The 9,007-nt window shown below is 33.8% G+C and overlaps 1 protein-coding gene across 1 annotated transcript in view; it reads left to right on the top strand.

The window, feature by feature from the left end:
* Window positions 1–9,007, top strand: part of LOC148945197 (uncharacterized) — a 350,765-nt gene that overhangs the window by 123,529 nt on the left and 218,229 nt on the right. The window lies entirely within an intron of this gene.

Here is a 9,007-nt window from a genome sequence, read left to right as displayed (position 1 = left end):
TGTCAGAAAATTATGATTTGGGATTTGTAGTTTGCTTTTTGGACTTTTCAGAGCTAGGATTCTTAGTCCCTCATAGGTGTTTGTTGTCTGAAACCAACAGTTTGGGATGAGTATTTTACTATTTCAGGCTTTTTTGATCTAAGGTTTCTTAGTGCTTCGTAGGTGTGTGTTGCCTGAAACTTATGATTTGAGGTGTGCAATTTCCGACATGATCAATTCTATTCCCCCAAAATAACATAAAAAGTTTCCACTTCAGTTCAGATTTTTTTCAATGAGATGAAAACATTTTAAATACTTTTCCAAATTTTTCACAGAAGATGCAAAAGTTTAAGTTTTTTTTTGGATTTTACCAAAGAACACAATCCAATTCTAATTTCTCCAGAGAAAATAAAAAGCTTCCACTTCAGTTTTAAGTTCACCAAGACAAAAAAAATTTAAAGTTTGGTTCAAATTTTTTCGTAGAAGATAGGAAAAGTTATACTATGATTTGTGATTATTTTCCATGAAGATAAAAAGTTTCACTTTAATTCTAAATTTTCTTAAATTCAGTTCCGACTTTTCTCAAAGAGATGAAAAAATTTAAAGTACTGTTCCAAATTTTTCATAGAAGATAGAAAAATTCAAGTTCTCTTTTGAAATTAACCAAAGAACACAATTCAATTCTAATTTCTCTAGGGGAAATAAGAAACTTCCACTCCAGTTTCAAGTTCACCAAGACACAAAAAAGATAAAGATAACTTCTAAATTTTTCCGTAGAAGATAAGAAAAGTTATACTATGATTGTGATTATTTTCCATGAAGATAAAAAGTTTCACTTTAATTCTTAATTTTGTCAAATTCAAATCCGAACTTCTTCGAGGAGATGAAAAAATTTAAAGTTCTGTACCAAATATTTTCCCGGAAGGAGAAAAGTTTAACTTCCATTCTGAATTTTCTCAATGAAAATGAAATAAGTTATTGATCAAATCTATTTTCTCAAAATAATATCAAAATTTCCACTTCAGTTCAGATTTTTTTCTCAAAGAGTTGAAAAAATTTAAACTCCTGTTCCAAATTTTTCATAGAAGATAGGAAAGGTTATACTTTGATCGTGAATATTCAAGCTCAATTCTATTTTACCAAAAAAAACTATTCAATTCTAATTTCCCCAAGAAAAAATTTTAAGCTCAATTCTAAATTTTTCCATTGAAGATAGTAAAAGCTATACCACGATTATTTTCCCTGAAAATAAAAGGTTCCACTTTAATTCTAAATTTTCTTAAATTCAGTTCCGACTTTTCACAAAGAGATGAAAATATTTAAAGTTCTGTTCCAAATTTTTCATAGAAGATAGGAAAAGTTATACTTTGATTGTGAATATTCATCATGAAGATAGGGAGCTCCGCTTTAATTCTGGATCTATTTTAATTCTGAGATTTCTCGAAGAACTGCAAAATTTACAAGTTCTCTTCTGTTTTTTCTTAGAGAAGAGAAAAAAAAGTTAGCTCAATTCTGAAATTTACCAATGAAAATTAATAAACTTTAATTTCACTTCCTAGTTTCTCAAAGACATAAGAAATTTAAAGTTCAATTCTAACTTTTTCCATAGAAGATAAGAATGACTATACTATGATTGTGATTATTTACCATGAAAAGTTAGCTCAATTCTGAAATTTACCAATGAAAATGAATAAGCTTTAATTTCACTTCCTAATTTCTCAAAGACATAAGAAATTTAAAGTTCAATTCTAAATTTTTCCATAGAAGATAAGAATGACTATACTATGATTGTGATTATTTACCATGAAGATAAAAGATTTCACTTTATTTCTAATTTTTCTTAAATTCAGTTCATTCATCTAACCCCCATAAAGAATAGGCTAGGTTAGGTTAGGTATAAATAGATAATAGTAAATAATTAGAAACATTTCTCCATGTTTAAATTAGGTTAGCATAGCTTACCTATGATAAGTTATCATGATCGCTCATGATAATTTAACCTAACCTAACTTAAACATGGAGAAATGTGAAATATTTGGAACAGAAAATATTTTGAAATGAAAATATTTGGAACAGAACTTTAAATTTTTTCATCTCTTTGAGAAAGGTCGGAATTGAATTTAAGAAAATTTAGAATTAAAGTGAAACTTTTTATCTTCATGGAAAATAATCACAACCATAGTATAACTTTTCTGTCCTCTAGAGAAACATTTAGAAGTGAAGTTTATCTTTTTTGTGTCTTGGAGAACTTGAAACTGGTGTGGAAGATTCTTATTTCCCCTAGAGAAATTAGAATTGAATTGTGTTCTTTGGTAAAATTCAAAAGAGAACTTGAACTTTTCTATCTTCTATGAAAAATTTGGAACAGTATTTTAAATTTTTTCATCTCTTTGAGAAAAGTCGAAACTAAATTTAAGAAAATTTAAAATAACTTTTAAAGTGAAACTTTTTATCTTCATAGAAAATAACATAGTATAACTTTTCCTATCTTCTACGGAAAAATTTGAACTAAACTTTAAATTTTATGTCTTGGTGAACTTAAAACTGAAATGGAAGCTTTTTATTTTCCCTGGAGAAAATAGAACTGAATTGTGCTCTTTGGTAAAATTCAGAAAAGAACTTAAACTTTTCTATCTTCTTTGAAAAATTTGGAAAAGTATTTAGAATTTTTTCATCTCATTGAGAAAAATCTGAACTGAAGTGGAAACTTTTTATATTATTTTGGGGGAATAGAATTGATCATGTCGGAAATAGCAAATTACACACCTCAAATCATAAGTTTCAGACAACACACACCAACGAAATACTAAGAAACCTTAGCTCAGAAAAGCCTGAACTAGCCAACTAAGCATCCCAAACTGTTGGTTTAAGACAACAAACACCTCTAAGGGACTAAAAATCCTAGCTCTGAAAAGTTCAAAAAGCAAACTACAAATCCCAAATCATAATTTTCTGGAAGCACACACCTATGAAAGGCTAAGAAACCTATCTCAGAAAAGTCAAAGATAGCAAACCACACATCCTAAATCATAGGTTTCAGACAACACACACCAAAGAAAGACTATGAAATCCAGCTAAGAAAAGTCAAAAATAGCAATCCATACATCTCAAATCATAGGTTTCAGACAACACACACCAACGAAAGACAAGAAATCTTGCTTAGAAAAGCCCGAAATAGTAATTTAAATATCCCAAATCATAAGTTTCAGACAACATTCACCTACGAAATACTAAGAAACCTTAGCTCAAAAGAGCCTGAAATAGCAAACTACTCATCCCAAACTAGAAGTTTCAGACAACAAACACCTATGAGGGAATAAGAATCCTAGCACTGGAAAGTCCAAAAAGCAAACTACACATCCCAAATCATGATTTTCTGACAGCAAACACCTATCAAAGGCTAAGAGATCTAGCTCAGAAAAGTCGAAAATAGCAAACCACTCATCCCAAATCATAGGTTTCAGTCAACACATACCTACGAAAGGCTAAGAAATCCAGCTCAGAAAATTCGAAAAATATCGACCCACACAACCCAAATCATAGGTCTCAGAAAACAAACACCTTCGAAAGACTGAGAAATCTGGTTATGAAAAGTCGGACATAACAAATTAGACACCTCAAATCATAAGTTTCAGACAACGCTCACCTACAAAATACTAAGAAACCTTAGCTCAGAAAAGCCTGAAATAGCCAACTACTCATCCCAAACTAGAAGTTTCAGACAACAAACACCTATGAGGGACTAAGAATCCTAGCTCTGAAAAAGTCCAAAAAGCAAACAACACCTCCCAAATCATAATTTTCTGAAAGCACACACCTATGAAAGGCTACGAAATCTAGCTCAGAAAAGTCAAAATAGCAAACCACTCATCCCAAATCATAGGTTTCAGTCAACACACACCTATGAAAGGCTAAAAAATCCAGCTCAGAAAAGTAAAAAAATTGTAAACCCCTCATTCCCAAATCATAGGTTTCAGAGACCACACACCAACGAAAGACTAAGAAATCTGGTTATGAAAAGACGGAAATAGCAAATTACCCACCTCAAATCATAAGTTTCAGAAAACACACACATATGAAATATTAGGAAACCTTAGCTCAGAAAAGCCTAAAATATCAAACTACTCATCCCAAACTGTAGGTTTCAGACAACAAACACCTATGAGGGACTAAGAATCCTAGCTCTGAAAAGTCCAAAAAGCAAACTACAAATCCCAAATCGCAATTTTCTGACAACACACACCTATGAAAGGCTAAGAAACCTAGCTCAGAAAAGTCAAAAATAGCAAATTAACCATCCCAAATCATAGGTTTCAGACAACACACAACTATGAAAGGCTCAGAAATCCAGCTCAGAAATGTCCAAAATAGCAATCCTCCTATCCCAAATCATATGTTTTAGACAACATAAACCAACGAAAGACTAAGACATCTAGCTTAGAAAAACCCGAAATAGTAATTTAAATCATCAAAATCATAATTTTTAGACAGCTTTTACAAACGAAATACTAGGAAACCTTAGCTCGGAAGAGCCTGAAATAGCAAACTATTCATCCCAAACTATAAGTTTAAGACAACAAACGCCTAAGATAGACTAAGAATCCTAGCTCTGAAAATTCCAAAAAGCAAACTATACATTCCAAATCATAATTTTCTGACAACACACACTTATGAAAGGCTAAGAAATCAATCTCAGAAAAGTCAAAAATAGCAAGCCACTCATCCAAAATCATAGGTTTCAATCAACACACACCTATGAAATGCTAAAAAACTTAGCTCAGAAAAGTCTAAAAAAGCAACCAACATATCCCAAATCATAGGTTTCAGACAACAGACACCAACGAAAGACTATGAAATCTAGCTTAGATAAGCCCGAAATAGTAATTTACATATACCGAATCATAAGTTTCAGACAACGCCCACCTACGAAATGCTAAGAAACCGAGCTCATAAAAGCCTGAAACAGCAAACTATTCATCCCAAACTATAGGTTTAAGACAACAAACACCTATGAGAGACTAAGAATCCTAGCTCTGAAAAGTCCAAATAGCAAACTACACATCCCAAATCATAATTTCCTGAAAACACACACATATGAAAGGCTAAGAAACCTAGCTAAAAAAAGCATGAAATAGCGAATTAACCATCCCAAATCATAAGTTTCAGACAACACACACCTACGAAATAGAAGGAAACCAAGCTCATAAAAGTCAAAAATAGCAATCCACCCATCCCAAATCGTAGGTTTCAGACAACACGCACCAGCGAAAAACTAACAAATTTAGCTCAGAAAAGTCCGAAAGAGTAATTTACATTTCTTAAATCATAAGTTTCAGACAACACATACCTACAAAATACTAGGAAACCTAGCTCATAAAAGCCTGAAATAGCAAACTATTCATCCCAAACTATAGGTTTCAGACAACAAACGCCTATGAGAGACTAAGAATCCTAGTTCTGAAAAGTCCAACTAGCAAACTACACATCCCAAATCAAAATTTTCTGACAACACACACCTATGAAAGTGTGATAAATCCAGCTCAGAAAAGTCAAAAATAGCAAACCACCCATCCCAAATCATAGGTTTCAGACAACATAAACCTTTGAAAGACTAAGAAATCCAACTCAGAAAAGTCAAAAATAGCAACCCATACACCCCAAATCATAGGTTTCAGACAACACACAACACCGAAATATGGGGCCCGGGGTGGGCCTTTGAGAGTCTGGGGGGGCCCTTGTGGGCGGGGTGGTCCTTTTGGAGTTTGTGGGACATTTGACGACATGGGGCTTCCTTGGGGGTTGGGGTAGGGGTATCGTAACCCTTTGGGGTTGGGGTAGAGGACCTCACGACACTGTTCAAATGGAACTTGTGTATTATAACGACAGCAGAGTTTCACCCTCAAATCCTCTTCTAAAATCTCTTCAAAAATCATCTTTTAAAATGTCTCTAACTGTTTCGCCGAAATAAATCCCTAAAATAATAATTTGTTCTGAAAAGATATAATAAAGCCTTTAAAAAGTATTAAAATGGGGGCTCAGGAGCCTTTGGGGCGCCGAGGGTCCTTTAGGAGCCCGGAGAACCTTTGAGGACAGGGGGCTTCCTTGGGGGTTGGGGTGGGGGGATCGGAAGCCTTTGGGGTTGCGGTAGGGGACCTCACAACACTGTTCAAATGGAACTTGTGTATTATAACGACCACAGAGTTTCACCCTCAAATCCTCTTCTAAAATCATCTTTTAAATCATCTTTTAAAATGCCTCTAACTGTTTCGCCGAAATAATTCCATAAAATGTCTAAAATGGTTTCGCCCAAAGAATCCCTAAACGTAATTTCGGCGTGTTCCTTTTGTTTTTGGCATCTCTTCGCTGACACATTTCAAATTACTAAGAAACCTGATTCCCGCGTTAAAACAATTCATCGCTAAGAAGTTTCTTTGAGAATTGTTTCCATGGCGTTTGGTTGAATTTGCCTCGAGCATACACTTACAACAACAACAACAACAAATACTGTTTCCTATTTCTGGAAACTCATAACATTTGCCTCGAGCATGCACTTACAACAACAACAAAAACTGTTTCCTATTGCGGGATCATAACATTATCCCCTAGCGGGCAATTGGCCAAAATAAAAGCAAGATCTAGGAAAAAGAGGTCAATGACCCTGTCCCCGTTAGACTCGATAATCCGTCAAAGTGAGAAAAATACTGTTTTTTTCATTCTCACTGAAAAAAACCGTAAAACAGACATAAATTGCTGTTGACATCCATGAAAAACATCAAATAAAAAAACCAACACACATAACCGTCCAAGAAACATCCATAAAAGTGAAAAAATTCCTGTTTTTTCATTCTCCCTGACAACAAACAGACATGAATCATGTAAAAAAAAGTTGTAGGTGGCAGCAGGGGTGTTCCGTGGGAGTCAATAAGGCATTTCTACTTTTACTATGTTCATGGCCGTATATTTGGCTTTAAAATACACTTCTCTATCTATCTATCTAATATGCAGAATGCTTGTACTAAACGCATTTTGCATGCAGACCTGCTATACTTTACCAACCCCCCCGCCTCACCCCCTAATATGCCAATCTATAGTCCAAATTTATGTCTAAAGCAACGAAGAAACTAACGTAAAAACTGGCGTGTTCTCAAATTTTATACAGAGTAAACTTGAGTGAGTGGCGCATAATACACGAGTATCAAAATTTCTCTCCCCTACTGAAATCAATAAAATAAAACTCAAACAAAATTCTAAAATTTGGAAAGCCTTTTGTTCCAAGGGGGGGGGGTTAATCCCTTGGTCTCTCAGAACTATCGAAATGGAATACTAACACAAAAAAAAATACAAAAATGATTTGTTTTTAGAAAATCTTCAAATACACAATACGAATGTAAACACAAAACAAATGGGACATCATCCAAATTCAGAGTTAAACTGAACAAAGTCCACAAAAATCACCATCAAAATGTCAGCTGTGAAGATAGCAGATAAAACCCATGTCATTTTATTTTTTTAGGGACGCTTAAAATAATTTGAGCCTATTTTAAGTAGTTACCCCTACTTTGAGTGGCAGGAGGCAATTGCGCCCTATATTTTCAAAAAAAACTTTTTATACAAAAAATTTTTCTCTTTAAATCCCTTTCCACGCTCTCCCCTCCTCCCCCCATACTTCTTCTAGGATTCAGTTGGACAAGTCGACGATTTCACCAAGCAGCAAAATCACTGCCATCCCCTTTTTTAAGTATTGTTATTACATTTTTTTGTAACTTCACATGAAAGAAAAGATAAATCCCTGCCCCTCCCCTTACATTTTTGTGAAAGGGCACCACTGAACTTAATCCACATAGGGATTGTTTTTATGACTATTGAGGAAATCACAGATTCAGTGCCTTTGTCAATAATGAAAATTTTCTATATGAAGTTTGTAGTTGGCGCGACTCGAACACCTGAAAATTAGGCAGAAAATATGCTTGTGAACTATGGTGCCATGAACAGCATAGCCAAGCTCAAAGTACCGCCAATCTGTTTTATCATTCAACCTGGTTTTTTTTTCGTTTTTTTTTGCAACAGATAACTTGATTCTGCGTAATACAAACCTGTAAATTTGAATACATACTTGATTATCTCTAGGAAATGAAAAATGAAAATCGCTGCTTGAAAATGAACGCGTAGTCATGGAGAGTCTTGAACTAGGGGAGTAGAATCAAAGAAACAGTTTCTAAAGGTAATATCACCTTCCAAAGAAAAATGTACCATTTTAAGGTAAAATTACATTTGTAAAGCAAAGGTAATTAATCAAATGCCAAAAGTGGAGGAAATCCGGTTTTTCTTTTTTTTTGCAGCAAAGCATGAATTAAAACATATGTACATGTATCGCTTGAAACAATCTAAACTAAAATAAATCTCTTACAAAAAAAACATTTTTTTAAACCCATATTTAAAGCAGTTTAAAATGTAATGAATTTAACTTTTAAAATGAAAAAATCTGCAGTACAAAAGCTAAGTCCAGCAGAAAATTTATCTATTAAAACTATTTACAATAATCAGACAAACACACATAATGGTAAGTCTAATTTGAAGGACAAACTAAATGAATAACACTCTGAAAAGAAAAGAAAAAAGACTCACAAAGGAAATGTTTTTAAGATTAGAGCTCCGACGCTTGAGGAATAAGCTCCAATTTGTAATTGGCACTGATGCCATTCCAAACTATATTTTTACATCAGGTCATTTTAATGACAGCGCTAGTTACCAAATAATCCCAACGCAATACTGGGAAACATATGCACATAGTACATACCTGAACACAGGAATACCCTAACCCTAAGATTGAACTGGAGGACATCCTTTAGAGAAATTTCGACCAAGCAAATAAAATGAAAATATTGGACTTCCTTTTTATCCTAGGGACCCTTCTTCCAGTAAAAGCATGGACTGTGTTAGCCAATGGCAGAGTATTGAGCCCCCCTTTTTTTTTTTATTTTAAGAGACAGTTTAATATTTTATACAGGTTGGATTCGTAAAAAAAAAA

This window comes from Artemia sp. Qi Xiang Cuo, chromosome 13 (assembly GCF_049724085.1).
Source record: "Artemia sp. Qi Xiang Cuo chromosome 13, ASM4972408v1, whole genome shotgun sequence".
In the NCBI taxonomy this organism is placed as follows: domain Eukaryota; kingdom Metazoa; phylum Arthropoda; class Branchiopoda; order Anostraca; family Artemiidae; genus Artemia; species Artemia sp. Qi Xiang Cuo.
Note: the sequence above shows the minus strand (reverse complement) of the source record. Positions and strands in the feature narration are given on the sequence as shown.